Below are 18,245 nucleotides of genomic sequence, written 5' to 3' on the forward strand. Positions count from 1 at the left end.
ATACTTTCGACGAGTATCTCAAGGTCGCTGACACGACGAGGCATATATGCCTAAAAAAATTCTGCAAAGCTGCAACCGGGCATACGATGCCGAGTATCTTTGACGTCCTACGGCGGCGGATGTTCAACGCCTTCTTCAGATGCACGAGGCACGACATGAATTTCCCGGGATGTCCGTAAGTCTTGAAGTAATTATGTGTTATTAAAATTTGTGCAATTAAAGTTAAATAAAAAATATAAAAATCAAAACTAAAAAAATAAAGTAAGAGAATGAGTTATCCCACAGTGGGCTTATTACTCATAAGTGGTCCCCCCTCAATAAAGTAAGGAGTTTACTCAACCACTGTGAATGCTCTAATGACCTATTTCAAAGAAAAAAAAAATCACATTCTCTCACAATGAGTTGTGGGCTCCACTACCTTCTATCACTTTGATCCTTTAATCACTTTTCTTCTTAATTAATAATCGTGTCGAATGGTTATTGGCTTGAGTTTGTTCATAATGACATTTTTTCGAACACTTGGCGGCTGTTCAGTTGCTGCTTTGGGAGAGCTGCTGCGATTCTGTACTAGGGCTGGACGGACGTGGGGGCTGGCAGCGGTGAGCTTCTAGCCCTGTTCTGCCAGCTGGAGGCGGTGGGGAGCTGTTGGGGCGCTCTCCGGTTATTTGAGAGCAGCGATTTCCAGGACAGCTCTTCGGTGGTGAGCTTAGATTCTTCCTTTCGTTTTTTGTTCTCTAACATGTCCTTACGGAGATCTTGGGATGGAAGACATAAGGGAGATTTGCGGCGACGACGTATAACCGGCCGGGTAATCTCTCTCACTGCCCGTTGGGGGCTTCCCTTTTGGCTTCGCGGTTTGCTGGTGGTTGGTAGGCAGCGGGAAGGTTGGCGGCGACGGCGTATAACCGGCCGGACAATCTTCCGCCCTGCTTTTTGGTCGAGGAACCTTCGGCAGTCTCGGTTTAGGCGACGGCGTCTTACCGGCCTAAACTGGATCTTCTTCTTCTTCTTCTTTGCCGTCTCTCCTCGGCTCCTGCTTTACTTGGCATTTGGTTCGTGGGAATTTCTATGGCGACGGAGTATAACCGGCCATAATCTTCCCGTTTCCTTTTCTTTTGTGGGGCATTAGGCGATGGCGTATCACCGGCCTTCTGCTCTTTCTGTTTGTTACTTTCAGTGGTCAGTTGGCGACGGCGTCTCACCGGCCTTCTGTCTACGTCTGGTTGATTGCTTTTTTTTTTCTGTCTGCCTGAGCCGGATTGGTTTGGGGACGATGGTTAGGCCGGAGTTCCTGAAACCTTCCCTTCCGCTCTTTTTCCTCTTTTTTTTCTAGACGGGTACTCTTTTTCCTTCTTACGGTTTTTCCCATGGGGTTTTCCGTAGGAAGGTTTTAATGAGGCTCGGCCCTTTGTCTGTTTTCTTGTGCTTTCAAGGGTTTAGGTTGTGCTTGCTTGTTTTTTCGTTTTTTCCTTCTTCTATAAAATCGCATTTTAATAATAATCGTGTCGAATATAAATGAGTCATTATCGATGGGACAAATGGAGTAAGAAGCATAAAATCTCTTATGTTACAATTCCACAAATTACATTTGAGGAAAATTGTATATTATACAAGTTTTGTTTGTAGAATTAATTGGACATGCATAGAAAATTATGCAGTAACCATTTTTTTTTTTTTGGAATAAAAATATTTGTGTAACTTAAAACACGGTGCATATGACAAGAGCTTACATGAATTGTCTACACATAATTTCGAAGAAAAGTTGCACATAGAAATGCCGACACCGTCAAATTTAGGGGTTTGGTACATTGCAAGGGGACACCTTCATTCAACATAATTGGTAGATGAAATGTCACATTCAAATATTTTACGCATATTGATATAAGTCTATGAGCTAGGCCAAATAATAAATTTAAGGTATATCGAAAGATTCTCCTTATTATTGATGAGGTATATATATCGGTTCGATTCTTACCTAAAAGTATTCTTACCTAAAAGTATGGATTGTAGTTCTATTTTATATAGGGCTGTAAACGAGCCAAGCTACTCGTGAGCTATTCGACGTTCGACTCGATAAAAGCTCGTTCGATAATTTAATGAACAGCTCGTTTAGCTAAACAAGCCAAGCTTGAGCATGACGATGCTCGGCTCGTTAGCTCGTGAACAAGCTCGTGAAGTGATTTATCTTAAAAACATAAGATTATTCATTAAATGTCTTACTATATTTTATACTATATGTAGTAATATTTGGATTAAGTATCTAATTAACATCATTTATTTACAAGAAAATAGTAAATATATTATATTTTTGTGAATAAAATAACTTATATATTTGAAAATTAACTTATGTATTAGGAAAATAACTAATATTTTAAATAAAAATTTAAATTTAAAAATCTCGATTAGGCTCGGCACTGTATTCGACTCGATTAAAGCTCGATCGATAATTAATCAAACAACTCGATTAGCTAAACGAGCCAAGCTTGAACAAGACACTATTCGGCTCGGCTCGGCTCGATTAAACCCCTAATTTTATATAAATATAGTATGATCGGATTTGTACTAATTTGGTTATTGGATAAATTATTTGGAATTTTTTGTAATACATTAGTGTGGAATTTATTATACTATGAAATAAAGAAATTGCATACAATTAGGTATGAAACTAGTGATCTATGTGTGGCCGTAGATACACTATAATATATATTAACATGCATATTTTTGTGACGGTAAATGTGTAACTATTATTATTATTATTATTATTATTATTATTATTATTATTATTATTATTATTATTATTATTACACAAGTAAATAAAGAAATTTAAAGACTGCACCACGGTGGCCTCAAACCCAAAACCTCATGCCTTGAGCATTAACCACCTACCGTTTAAGAAACCATTATATATTGATCCTACGAAAAGAAACAGAATATATATTTTTGAGAGGTTATTTACATAAGTTTAGGATTAGGTGAGAACGGCACCCTTTTACATGACAACTAAAAACACTTGTCTAGGCAGTGACGTAGCTAGAGGGGGGCAGTGGGGGCATTGGGCCCCACTGAAAATTTTAAAAACATTAGGGTATTTTAGTAATTTTATATTTAATATTAAATAAATACATAAATATTATTATTATTTTTAGTAATAATCCCAATTTCTCTCTACTCAATCGTATATGAGATACGCTATCGAATGATTGTCTAATATCTTACATCAGAAATTATGAATTTGTAAATATGTACTAATGAAACGATTATGTAGCGATTTCAAAACATGAAAATTAAATAGAAGAGAAATTTTATGATGGTAGAATATTTTTTTTTATTTTTGTAATATTAATGTAGCATTATGATTTTATTGAAATTGCTATATATTCGGAGTCTTTTATAATATTATGATTATTACTTTCTTCGTCCCAGCTAACTTGATCAACTTATTTTCGACATAACTTAATATTTTAAGTGTCTTTGGTAATATAGTGAATAAGTGATTAATTTTTTTTGCTTATATATATTTATTTCATATAAGAAAATTGATCAACTTAATTGAGACGGTAAAAAAAAATATATTTACGAAGTTAGTTGGAACCAAGAGAGTATTTGGCCCCCCTGACTGAAAAGTCTGGCTATGTCACTGTTGTAGGCACATATAAAATTGATTGTATCATGTTAACATGCAGTTCAATTAGTGGTTTTTGCTTATATATATTTTTTTGGTGTGTTTTTTTTATGTTCAATTTGTTTTCTTAGTTCTCATCAAATAGAGTATTTGCACTAGGCCGATTGATATATAAATGATTATTCGTTCTCATTTGAACATCTCTTCTATATATGTTTACTATGCATGAATAATGTTGATATAAATTATTGCTACATGCATGTTCAACGTACTATACTTTAAAAATATGTTACGTGTTGAAATAAATTATAAATTTCAACGAATTTCTCTGTGGAAATGTACTATATATGAGGTTGCATTTGGCCTTAAGTTCCACCAACTTGCAAATATATATTGAGTATCTCTCTATAAAAAAGATCTTGCATAACAAGTTGACTATCACTTAAGTAAGATGACAAGCAAATTGAAAGATAGGTATTAGCTAGCATGAAATTGACTTCAATAGTCCTTTATTTAAACCTATGCTATATGTAAAAGTATGACATATTTTCCAACTCAATTTGTTTTCTCCAATGTATTTTCGAGAGAATATGATGTCACTTTTTTTTTTAATATATATCACTTAAAACACAAGGAAAAATTGATTGGGTATTCAAATAATTAAATTGTTGTCAATTAAGTTATTTTATTGATTCCAAAAATACACGGAGTGCAATATCCATGTTATATGTGAAAGTAGATATCTCACATAAGAAATATTTGAAGTAAAGATAGAAAATCTTCCTAGAAAAAGATAAGGGAAATTTCAAAGGAAAGAAAATACTATGATATGATGGCCATTTATAGTAAGACTCAAACTGTAAATTAAGCATCTCTTTATCCCATGTGGGCTTGCTTCAAACTGCAACAATGGGTAATTAAACTAGAAAGTTGGAATACTACTCTTGAAATAATATATAAGCTCAATACTCAATTGGACTAGTTCTAGCTTTTTTTTAATCAATAAATTAAATAAATAAAATTAAAGACCGCGCCGTAGTAAATTCGAACACTCAATTGGACTAGTTACTCGAGCATAATTTAGTTAGTGTTAAGATCAAATTAACTAGTTTATGTCTTATGATTAGGAGCCATATTGTGAGAGTTCAGTTACGATATCGGATAATTTTTCTCTTCTCAAATGATATATGATATCTTGATTCAACACTCAACCTATTAAACAAAAGTGAAATGTGTTATCCATTGAGCTGCCCTTCATTATTTAAAATACTTGTGTATATGAGAGATATTATTAAATTCGAATTGCATAAAGACGAAAGAAAAAAAAACTTAAGAAAAATTCTTGAAAGCAAAAAAAACATAAATTAAGAGCCGGACCTCGTTAAAAGAGTCCAGAAAAAATCCAGTGAAAAAAACCCATAAAAAAGAAAAAGAGTATTCGTTTATATATTACTACAAAATAATGATTGATAGATAAAACATATAATTGAGTAATCGAAGGATTAGATGATTAAAAGAGCTCAAAATTAATCAATCCATCCATCAAATTAAACAGTAAAGAAACCTATATCTTTATTTGTCCATCTATACTAACTAGTGTATCTCCCGCGCGATGCGCGGAGATTATAATTTTAGACTCGTGTAAGTTATGTATATGTTTTATAATTATTAAAATTAGCTAATAAAATTAAAATTTGATATCAAATTTATTATTTATAAAATGATCTAATTTTTTAATATAACATATGTCTAAATATAGATATAATATCACTTGTATAAGGAGTAGCTATAATTATATAAATCAGATTTATTGTATAAAATAAGTTGTCTATTAATTTGTTATGAAAAATAATGAATTAAAAAAATGAATTTGTGCAAATTATGAGATTCAAATCCTAAACCTATCTCAACACATATTTTTTAAATATTGACAGATACATAAAGATATCCAAACTTAATTTAATACATATCAAAGATAATTGTACATATACAAAAAAGACATACATTAATACAGAATAAAAAATTGTTATATTTAGAAAGCAACAATAGTTTTGAACAAATTCGATCATATATAATTTTCTTTATCCCTTACAACTTTTAATTCAATAAAAATGGATTATTTAATCTTGAATTTAATTTGAATTCATTTCACGTACGTATATAGATAAAGTTTTTAGAACAGTTGATTCTAATCCCTACTTAAAAACAACAATTTATTTTAATTTGAATTTTTAAAATTTTGCATTGTATTTATGCATAATATTCCGTATCTGACTTTTAATTAAATTTAGTTTCAATGTATTTAAAAATTTTAACTGCATAATAATTAATCACTAACCTTGCCTATTTTAGTTAGTTAACTCCAGGAATTTTTTTGTTGCTAGATTTTAATTTATAATCATTTTAATATTATTTAATTTTTAAAAATAATTAATGAATTCAATAAAAATAGATACATTATTATTATTATTATTATTATTATTATTATTATTATTATTATTATTATTATTATTAAAGCCATTTTGTAATTTCCATCATTATAGTTTGATGTCTTTTGATAGTAATGTTATTTTATTCTATTAGTTATTTTTATACATAAAATATATAGAAATGCATAATATAAAAATCAAAATATCATAAATAAAAAAGAAAAAGAAAAAAAGGAGAAAATAAGAAGTAAAATTAAAGAAAAGTTTAAACATGTTTGATCTTTAATATATATATAATTTTTTTAAAAAATATGGTTTAAATAAATAATAAATATAAGCTATTTATTTATTTCAAATTCATCATATACCAAATTAAATGACTTTCCATTATATTTTATTTAAGATGAAACCACATAGAAATAGTAAAGTTATTTTTTGTGTAAGAAATAAAATAGTATGATAGAAATTTAAATATTACACACTCTTCGTCTTTTTCAAAATACATCTATCCATATTACGTAATAATTGGCAGTATATATATATTTTTAAATAATATATACTCCCTCCGTCCCTGAAATAAGTTTCTCTTTGGGGACGGCACGGGTTTTAAGGAAAAGTGGTAAAATGTATTGATAGTGGAGAAAAATGTAGTATTATAATTAGTATTGAGAATGGTGAAAAAGTGAAAAAGTGTTATAATTAGTATTGAGAGTAGTGAAAAAGTGAAAAGTAAGAATAAACAAAGTATTATTAGTGGTGGGGTAGTTGTCCAAAAATAAAAAGAAAGAAAAAGAAACTTATTTGGGGAACATCCCAAAAATGAAAAAGATAAACTTATTTCAGGGACGGATGGAGTATTAGTAGATATTTACTATATCATCCATGTTATGTTTTAAAAACAAAATAATTAACTTTTGTATTTTTATGTGTAGTAAAATTTAAAAAATCAATAACTTGGATGAGAGTAATAAAAAGGTATGTGTTCATACATTTTCTTATATAATTTTAAGAAAAAATTTATAATAACCAATTAATTGGATAAGAATTTGAGAAAGTACATGTACATGAATTGTAATTTATTTTTAAAATAAATTAATATTCAATTAGTTGGATGAGATTATTGAATTAGTGTTTCTTAATATAAATTATAATATATGATATGATATCATTTTATAACAAACAATGACATAATGTAATATTAATAATTTATTTTAAATGTAAAATAAACATAACTACATAATTTAAAATTAAATATTAATAACAAAAAAGAAAATTATAAAAGTTAAAATACGTTCCTCATTTTAAGGAAAGATTTTGATAGTGGGAAATTGGAATGCATAGTTGCATCTTGCATACATTAAAAACTGCCGAAGAGTTTTACAATTTTTTTCACTCCAATTTCAATTATGTCCTTCAAATTGAATGAAATTACATTTACTTTGCTCTTTATATATACTAGTGTACCTCCCGCGCTATGCGCGACGAATATATCTTTAGGCTCGCGAAATGTTGAGTTGGGTATTAGATTCAACGACAAATTTATAAAAAAGTGAAGAAAATCGAGCTAAGAACAAACAAATTAAGTGTGCAAAAAATGTGGAAAAGAAAATAGCATTTGTTTATTTGATTTCCTTTTATGGAAGAACTTGTTTACATTTAATCTTAGGGGGTCTATATATAGTTTATTATTGAGATACAATACTAAGGGCCATTTAGTCAGGTTTCGAGGCCCAAATAATAATATTTGATAAGTGCAAATCGTTGGTTGCCACGTGTTTAAAATCTGCACTTTTGTAGTCAGAATATAAATCTTTCGCTTCCCACTTTTATTCTGATTGCCCTTTAGCCTCAGACATGCGGTTTTATCTCATATTTCGTATTTTCGCTGAAGTTAGATCTGAATATATTTAAGTGCTCAATTTTATCCTCATCACGTAAGTTGTGTATATATATGTTTTATAATATTAATATAAACTAATAAAATTAAAATTTTATACCAAATTTATTATATGCAAAGTGATCTAATATTTTAACATAACCTAAGTACTTCATATAAAAAATATAACATGTGTCTATATATAGGTATAATATCACTTATATAGGGAGTTTATATAATTATACAAATTAAATCAGATTCAAACTCTAGACCAAAAATTTATTCAGTGAATTATGAATTTGCTGTGAAAATGCTTAATTAAATTCAATTTATGAGATTCAAACTCTGGACCAATTTTTTTTTTCAGTGAAGATATAATTCCATCAAAGATCTTCACAATTTAAGGGATAAAAATAGTTGTTATTAAGCATATTGGTCCTTGACATGAAATATTAATAGACACGTAAAATTATCCAAGCTTAATTTAATACTTATAAAAGATAATTGTACGAATACAAAAAAATACATACATTAATAGAAAATAAAAAAGTTATCATATATAAATTTGTTATTAAGAAAGAAAGAAAATGACGGCGCTTAATATTCAATTTGTTGAGTTTGTTTAGAGATAGTAATCAATTTTGTTATTAAGAAAGAAAAAAAATGAGGGCCCTAAAATCACAATTTGATTATAAAAACTTATAATTAAACAAAAATAGTTAAGAAAGAAAGAAAATAAAACAATGATGCGCATTTGTTGGAAAATGGAATCATGCATAAGACAGTTGGAAAATGGAATCAACGGTTGGTATATAAATTTTTCCTTAATTTTCAATTATATCCTTCTAATTGAATTTATTTACATTTACTTTGCTTTTTATATATACTAGTGTACCACCCGCGCTATGCGCAATTGTGATTTTATATTCTCGTAAACTATGCACATTATTTTATAATTATTACTTCTCTCGTTCCAATTCGATATATCACATTTTTTTTATTTGGATGTTTCCAATTCAATATATCAAAAAATCAATACATAACAAATACTCTCATTTAACTCATTATTTACATCAAGTGTCATTGTGACCCGCAAATAATTATCTATCTTTTAACTTAAAAAATAATATCTTCATTATCTCTTCGTACCCAAGCCTCGTGTCCTATTGAATTGGGACATAGTGAATAATATAAACTAATAAAATTAAAATTTACCAAATTTATTATTTGCATAGTGATCAATGTAATTCGTACAAAAATAACTTGTGACTATACATAGATATAAGACCATTTATCTAGGGAGTTGCTATAACTACACAAATCAAATTCATCGTATGAAATAAGTTGTCTATGAATTCGTTATGTAACATTACAAATTTGCTATGCAAAACTGATAAATTGAAAATAAATAAATAAATAAATAACACCTAGAGATTCAAACTTTAAACAAAGAATTCATTCAGTAAAGCTATTATTTCACCAAAGATCTTCATGATTTTAACGGATCAAAATATTTACTATTAAGCATATTGGTCTCTGATATCGATATTTCAAAACATGTTTTTGAAATATTAATAGACACATAAAGATATTCGAACTTAATTTAATACCTATCAAAGATAATTGTATGGATACAAAAAAATTAAGAAAAAAAATATACGCAATAATAATTTTTTTTTGTCATATTTAGAAATCTACATAATTCATAACAAATCCACACATGTATGATTTTCTTTCTCTTATCACTTTTGATTCCATTAAAATTGGATTCTTTAATATTGACTTTAATTTTAATTCATTTTATGATGAAATAAATATTAAAAAGTAAAAAAAAATTAAGAAAATAATAATACCTTATAACATATTTTTAGATTTTTTTCATGTAAATAATTGTTTCAATATTTATTGATGTAATACCCTGATTTTTCCTAATAGAATTTCACGAGAGTTCTTGAACTTTGAATAAGTATTTTCTCGCCGGGATATATTATTATATTTCTTTTCGAAAAAGTATTTCTTCTAACAAAAGATTTTATCAAGGTTTTATAATTTTAATATTAGAATTTTATGCAAATAGAATCTTTCATGCTTTGTCATTTTTTTTAGAAAATCAATAATGTTTACAGCAGTGACTTGATTCAGATTTCAGATTGGTTATATATGCGTTGGGCCAAATTCAGCTATTGAGATTTTAAAAAGAGAGTTATTATTACTGAAATTTGATCTTTGTTTTGGATCAAACTTTGGGAGAAAACCTTTTGAAGCCCAACATTTTATAAGCTGCAGATTTTTTTTAGCGTGCATCTTTTCCATTCAATAACTAATTGAATGGAAATGGTTATTCCACATCTCCAATTTTCGGCTACAAAATCCTCAAGACTTTCCCAACTTCTTCACACAGTTTCAAATTTATTACTACTCACCCCAGATTTTCTTCCGATAAATTTTACAACTTTCTTTCACAGATTCGATGCCACGAGCTGTGTAAACTTTGAGCAGATTCATATCACACAAAGGTTTGCTTCCTTCTATTCAAGAACACAATAACATAGCTATCACCAATTGTTTTCACAAAACAAAATCAATCAAGATGTTCATATGCATATACTTTGCATAATCTGAAGCATTTATTTCATAAACTGAATCAAGTTTTCTTGAAGTGAATAAATGAGTAGAAATAAGTTTTTAAATTGGAAAAAGGGAATAACTTGCTGTCGGATGTGGGGTGAGTCGAGGCAAGTCGGGGACTGAGAGGCACGGCGGCGGTTCTAAATGCTGCTGCTCGGCGGGTTAGGCCAGAAGGAGGAGGCGGCGATGGCGTGGCTGGACGGGGTTCCGGCGAGTAGTCGGGCAGGACGTCCGGGGCGGCGGCGGTATATCGAGCTGCTGGCCGCAATTCAGAGTGGAGGAAGAGGCGGTTTAGGGAGAATCGGAGATGGTGGTGATGAATCGCGGCGGCGGTTGCCTATTGGCGCCGTCCGTTCGTCGATCGAGAGAGAAGGTAGCTGGACGACGATGACGGCTGCTGCTGTTGTCGGCGTGAAGGAGATGGAGTCGGCGGCGGTGGCGGCCCTTTGCTGTTGACCGTCCAACCGAGAGAAGGAGATGGGAGGGGGCAGATTTAGGGATTTTGGAATTTGGGGATTTCCTTTTGAGCGAGAGAGAAGCAAGATGGGGGAAAACGGAGGAAAGGAAGGGGGAGGCGCGACGGCGACATCGCTGTTGTCGCCGGCGAGGAAGACGCGGCGGCGGCGGCAGATTTAGAGGGAGAAGAGAGAAATCGAGCGTGAGAGATGGAATGGAGAGAGAGAGACCGATCCAGAGTTAAAGGAGAGAGAGTGGACTGGATAGTTGGGCCTTGATTTTGGGCTTCAGCTTTTATTTTATTTTGGGCAAGAGACATGGGAGTTATTTGATTGAACTTGGGCTCATACTAAAAGAATTGGACTCAAGTTTTTTTTTAATTGTTTTGATTATTTATTCAAAGTTGCATAATAAATATTATTATGCATTAAGTATGAGATTTTAGATACGTGATTATAGCATGAGTTTGCAAAAGAGTTCAAAAGTTTTAAGCTATACTTTTGCAATAAGTATTTTGAAATTGGGATTTAGTTAAGTTTAATGAGAAGTCGATTAATTACCGATCTAGGATTTAAGAATTTTATGGAAATGTTAGCAGAGACGATATTTTAAGGCATATTAAGATTAGATTATCTTGTAGGTCCACTTGATAGAAGGCTTTAGCATTGGCTTTACAAGGCAAGAGGATTTGTGCATCTTTTATCTACAGGCTTGTCTTATCGAGGTGGGTTTTTTTATTTTCCAATGTATGTTTTGAGTTATTGAGCTCTAAATTGTCTTTATGCAAATGCAAATGAATGTCCATGTTAAAATGTTTTTATCTCTCTATTGTTTAAAGTGCTCCTATGTTCTCTAACGATCGGGTCCTAGCCGGCGTAGCGATTGGATCGCCCTGGTTAGGATTGTGTACACACAAGGGGGTATTGTGGGCTGCTCCCACTTGCCTCAGACTGTCAGACTTGGGTTGTTCCCATTTCTGAAACATGCATGGTAGTGGACCTCTGTGGGCTGCTCCCACATGTTCACATTATAGGTGAAGCACCAGTAGAGAGAAGACTGAAAATGGATCCACAATTTATTTTATGTATGCATAGGATGATTTCAAATATTTCTATGTTATACTGTTCATAGCATGGATTATTCTTTTAAACGGATTTTTCAAGTGTTTTCAAATGGCTAAACCCACTGAGTATACTAGTACTCAGCCCTGCAATTGTTTTCAAAACCTTTTGCAGGTTGAGCGGCAGATGGTGACGTGCGAAGCTGAGGGATGGTGTTGCTGTATTTTCAGATAAATGTTAAGAATATTTTTCCGCTGCCATAGTATTCCCTAAGGTGGATATTATTTGAGATTAGCTATCTTAATATTCGCTTAGTACTAAATGTTATCTTCTTGTCTCAGACCTCCGAACTTTTGATCCTGGTTGGGAGAATTTCTATCTAAGTTGTCGTATTTATTATCCTTCAATTACGAAATTCCTTTATTATGAATGTGTCACCAAATCTAAGGACATATTACCTATTTTATTCATGCAAAGTCTAGAAATCCCATTAAGTAGCACGTTTCCTATTCTCCCGGGAACGAGGGCTGTCACAGATGGTATCAGAGCAAAAGTTCTTGGCTCTGAGACCGCAAGTTCATTGATGTCGAGTCTAGGATAGCATCTCTAGACTTCTAAAAGTTTATACAGCAACCCTCAGCTCGTCGTCACACTGCCCTCATCCAAGGTATGTTATTCATGTTTTCAAAATGTTTACTGAAATGCATGCACCAAATGAATATGTTATAAAACATGTTAAGATTGAATATGCACTGAGATAGAACATGCATTATGATTGAACATGCATTGAGATGAACATGTATTGAGACTGAACATGCATAGAGACGGGACACGCATTGAGACTGAACATGCACTGAGACAAAACATGCATTGAGACGGAACATGTATTGAGACTGAACATGCATTGAAACATAGCATGTATTGAAACTATAAACGCACTGAGGCTGAACATGCATTGAGACAGAATATACGTATTGAGACTGAACATGCAATAAGAATGGATGTGTTTTGAGATTGAATGCATTGATATAAATTGCGACTGAACATACACTGAAGCGAATCATGTATGGAGACGTCCGTACACTGAAACGCAACATGTATGGAACCTTAACATATATTGAGACTAGACATGCATATGATCATGAATTTGAGATTGAAATATTTTATCATACAAAAGTATGTGCCCGACTTGTTTTGAAATGAGGAAATGTTGCATAAATGATTAATATGCAATTTATTACCATGAGATGATTCAACCACTGCGTGTTATTACATGTTTTAGTTAGGTTGTGAACCTAGAAAGGATATGATGACAGACTATAGTCGCTTGGAGAACTGATGAATGATGTCTTTAGATTTTTTAAAATTTTTAAGATTGCAGAATTTTAGAATCACATGGACAGACTAAGAATAGAAAGGACTATACGAAGAAAGCACTGGAGATAGAATGACTTGAACGTAGTAGGGACTGAACAATGAAAGCACTGAACATAGAATCACAGAACATAGAAAGTATAGAATGGCATAAACATAGAACATGGAAGAGTAAGGCATAGAAAGTCGGTATACGAAAGTTAGAATATCGGAGCATGATACATAAAAGGGTGACTCATGGATAACCAATATTGGTTTCATAATAGAAAGATTTTTAGGTCATTAGTATCACAGATTTTTAAGAAGAATGAAGAAGAAGCCCAACATTGTTGATTACATACAGAATGGCTGGAGAAAGAGGACTTAATCCTGAAGAACATGTGTCACGAGTTATACCAGAACATAGTGTGGAAGAGAGGTTTCGCAACCATAATCCACCAACTGTTGATGGTCTTGGTGATCCTCTGGATGCCGAGAGATGGGTAAGAGCTACTGAAAGGATACTCAACCATGTTGGCTGTGGGGATAGGGATAAACTCACATGCGCAATTTTCCAACTCGTTGATGAGGCCAAATTCTGGTGGGAATCGGTGCAACGAACCTTGACCCCCGAGCAATGGGAGGCGTACACGTGGAACGATTTTAAAGAAAGACTATATGAAAAGTATATCATTGGATGCTATAGAAAGAAGAAACAAGATGAGCTTTGGGATTTAAGAAATGCGAAGAGATTGATGGGGATATTCGATCGAAAGATCAAACTTTATGGGGCAAGCAGATTTATTCTGCCTTTAATGAATCACTATGAACGACGAGAAAAGTACGTGCAGACTAGAAGTCAAGTTTGCTAGCCGGGGTATTTAAATTTCGAGGACGAAATTTTTTAAGGGGGGAGGGTTGTAATACCCTGATTTTTCCTAATAGAATTTCACGAGAGTTCTTGAACTTTGAATAAGTATTTTCTCGCCGGGATATATTATTATATTTCTTTTCGAAAAAGTATTTCTTCTAACAAAAGATTTTATCAAGGTTTTATAATTTTAATATTAGAATTTTATGCAAATAGAATCTTTCATGCTTTGTCATTTTTTTTAGAAAATCAATAATGTTTACAGCAGTGACTTGATTCAGATTTCAGATTGGTTATATATGCGTTGGGCCAAATTCAGCTATTGAGATTTTAAAAAGAGAGTTATTATTACTGAAATTTGATCTTTGTTTTGGATCAAACTTTGGGAGAAAACCTTTTGAAGCCCAACATTTTATAAGCTGCAGATTTTTTTTAGCGTGCATCTTTTCCATTCAATAACTAATTGAATGGAAATGGTTATTCCACATCTCCAATTTTCGGCTACAAAATCCTCAAGACTTTCCCAACTTCTTCACACAGTTTCAAATTTATTACTACTCACCCCAGATTTTCTTCCGATAAATTTTACAACTTTCTTTCACAGATTCGATGCCACGAGCTGTGTAAACTTTGAGCAGATTCATATCACACAAAGGTTTGCTTCCTTCTATTCAAGAACACAATAACATAGCTATCACCAATTGTTTTCACAAAACAAAATCAATCAAGATGTTCATATGCATATACTTTGCATAATCTGAAGCATTTATTTCATAAACTGAATCAAGTTTTCTTGAAGTGAATAAATGAGTAGAAATAAGTTTTTAAATTGGAAAAAGGGAATAACTTGCTGTCGGATGTGGGGTGAGTCGAGGCAAGTCGGGGACTGAGAGGCACGGCGGCGGTTCTAAATGCTGCTGCTCGGCGGGTTAGGCCAGAAGGAGGAGGCGGCGATGGCGTGGCTGGACGGGGTTCCGGCGAGTAGTCGGGCAGGACGTCCGGGGCGGCGGCGGTATATCGAGCTGCTGGCCGCAATTCAGAGTGGAGGAAGAGGCGGTTTAGGGAGAATCGGAGATGGTGGTGATGAATCGCGGCGGCGGTTGCCTATTGGCGCCGTCCGTTCGTCGATCGAGAGAGAAGGTAGCTGGACGACGATGACGGCTGCTGCTGTTGTCGGCGTGAAGGAGATGGAGTCGGCGGCGGTGGCGGCCCTTTGCTGTTGACCGTCCAACCGAGAGAAGGAGATGGGAGGGGGCAGATTTAGGGATTTTGGAATTTGGGGATTTCCTTTTGAGCGAGAGAGAAGCAAGATGGGGGAAAACGGAGGAAAGGAAGGGGGAGGCGCGACGGCGACATCGCTGTTGTCGCCGGCGAGGAAGACGCGGCGGCGGCGGCAGATTTAGAGGGAGAAGAGAGAAATCGAGCGTGAGAGATGGAATGGAGAGAGAGAGACCGATCCAGAGTTAAAGGAGAGAGAGTGGACTGGATAGTTGGGCCTTGATTTTGGGCTTCAGCTTTTATTTTATTTTGGGCAAGAGACATGGGAGTTATTTGATTGAACTTGGGCTCATACTAAAAGAATTGGACTCAAGTTTTTTTTTAATTGTTTTGATTATTTATTCAAAGTTGCATAATAAATATTATTATGCATTAAGTATGAGATTTTAGATACGTGATTATAGCATGAGTTTGCAAAAGAGTTCAAAAGTTTTAAGCTATACTTTTGCAATAAGTATTTTGAAATTGGGATTTAGTTAAGTTTAATGAGAAGTCGATTAATTACCGATCTAGGATTTAAGAATTTTATGGAAATGTTAGCAGAGACGATATTTTAAGGCATATTAAGATTAGATTATCTTGTAGGTCCACTTGATAGAAGGCTTTAGCATTGGCTTTACAAGGCAAGAGGATTTGTGCATCTTTTATCTACAGGCTTGTCTTATCGAGGTGGGTTTTTTTATTTTCCAATGTATGTTTTGAGTTATTGAGCTCTAAATTGTCTTTATGCAAATGCAAATGAATGTCCATGTTAAAATGTTTTTATCTCTCTATTGTTTAAAGTGCTCCTATGTTCTCTAACGATCGGGTCCTAGCCGGCGTAGCGATTGGATCGCCCTGGTTAGGATTGTGTACACACAAGGGGGTATTGTGGGCTGCTCCCACTTGCCTCAGACTGTCAGACTTGGGTTGTTCCCATTTCTGAAACATGCATGGTAGTGGACCTCTGTGGGCTGCTCCCACATGTTCACATTATAGGTGAAGCACCAGTAGAGAGAAGACTGAAAATGGATCCACAATTTATTTTATGTATGCATAGGATGATTTCAAATATTTCTATGTTATACTGTTCATAGCATGGATTATTCTTTTAAACGGATTTTTCAAATGTTTTCAAATGGCTAAACCCACTGAGTATATTAGTACTCAGCCCTGCAATTGTTTTCAAAACCTTTTGCAGGTTGAGCGGCAGATGGTGACGTGCGAAGCTGAGGGATGGTGTTGCTGTATTTTCAGATAAATGTTAAGAATATTTTTCCGCTGCCATAGTATTCCCTAAGGTGGATATTATTTGAGATTAGCTATCTTAATATTCGCTTAGTACTAAATGTTATCTTCTTGTCTCAGACCTCCGAACTTTTGATCCTGGTTGGGAGAATTTCTATCTAAGTTGTCGTATTTATTATCCTTCAATTACGAAATTCCTTTATTATGAATGTGTCACCAAATCTAAGGACATATTACCTATTTTATTCATGCAAAGTCTAGAAATCCCATTAAGTAGCACGTTTCCTATTCTCCCGGGAACGAGGGCTGTCACAATTGATTTAAAAAATAATTAATTAATTAATTATACAAAAAAAAATCCATGTATTATTGTCTTTAAAACAGTCAACTTTATAATTTTCATCTTGACATAAATGAACTAATATATAATATTATCTTCTTATAATAGTGACAATATATTCTACTAACAAATTTTCAGTGTAAACTAAATAGAACTACATACAATAAAAATTGAAATGTCATAAGTAAGAAAACAACGAAGAAAAAAAGAAAAAAATATTAGAAAAATATTTAAAAAAATTTCTCAAATTCGAGAAAATTAATTAAAAATTTTAAAAATTAATTAATACTATATACAAATTTTAAACGGTCATAACTTGCTCGTTAAATTGATTTGTACTTTTCATGTATCAAATTAAAGGTTATTCTTTACAAAAAAAAAAAAACATACTCTTTCCATCTACGAAAGAACTTCCTATCTTTCCTTTTTGGGACGTCCACAAAAGAACTTCCTACCTATTTTTGGACTATGCCCCACCACTTATATCCTCTTACTTTTCACTTTTCACAACTCCCAATATTAATTATAACACATTTTCACCACTCCCAATACACCCAACTACCTTTTATCCACTTTCAATACATTCAACAATATTTTTTCTTAAAACCCGTGCCACTCCCTCCTAGGAAGTTCTTTCATGGACAGTGGGAGTATATTTTACAATTTTGTACGAATTGTTCTTGACTATTTAATGTTTTACATAATTACATAATATTCTATTAATAAGTTTTTAGTATATACAAAAAATAAAAATATGATTTAAAAAATTTAAATATTAGTTGAGAAGAAAGAAAAATAAAGATGTTTGGAGCCCAATTTTTCTCGACCAATTGTAAATGTAATATATGGCTTAAACAAATGGAGTAATTTGTTGCGGTTTTTAAGGATGGATTGGCCGGTTTTTGTTTTTTAAATTTTTCACCCCAATTCCAATTATATCCTTCTAATTGAATTTATTTACATTTACTTTGCTCTTTATATATATAAAGATAAAGATGTAGAGAGTAAACGCCTTACCGATTAAGCTGCGCTTCATTATTTAAAATACTTATGTATATATATGATAGATAAATATAATTTAATATTTGAAGAATTAGATTGTCG

General features: G+C 32.6%; 1 long non-coding RNA gene across 3 annotated transcripts; it reads left to right on the forward strand.

Moving 5' to 3' along the window:
- Positions 1–9,982: 9,982 nt before the first annotated feature.
- LOC130999399 (uncharacterized) lies at positions 9,983–16,987 on the forward strand. Of its 3 annotated transcripts, XR_009093497.1 has the most exons (5): positions 9,983–10,443; positions 11,652–11,735; positions 12,247–14,951; positions 16,160–16,243; positions 16,358–16,669. It is a non-coding gene; the product is annotated as an uncharacterized LOC130999399 (long non-coding RNA). The 3 variants fall into 3 exon arrangements; XR_009093495.1 differs by lacking the exons at positions 16,160–16,243; positions 16,358–16,669 and adding an exon at positions 16,755–16,987 and having other exon boundaries at positions 9,984–10,443; XR_009093496.1 differs by lacking the exons at positions 11,652–11,735; positions 16,358–16,669 and adding an exon at positions 16,755–16,987 and having other exon boundaries at positions 9,986–10,443.
- Positions 16,988–18,245: the final 1,258 nt, after the last annotated feature.

This window comes from Salvia miltiorrhiza, chromosome 8 (assembly GCF_028751815.1).
Source record: "Salvia miltiorrhiza cultivar Shanhuang (shh) chromosome 8, IMPLAD_Smil_shh, whole genome shotgun sequence".
Classification (NCBI taxonomy): domain Eukaryota; kingdom Viridiplantae; phylum Streptophyta; class Magnoliopsida; order Lamiales; family Lamiaceae; genus Salvia; species Salvia miltiorrhiza.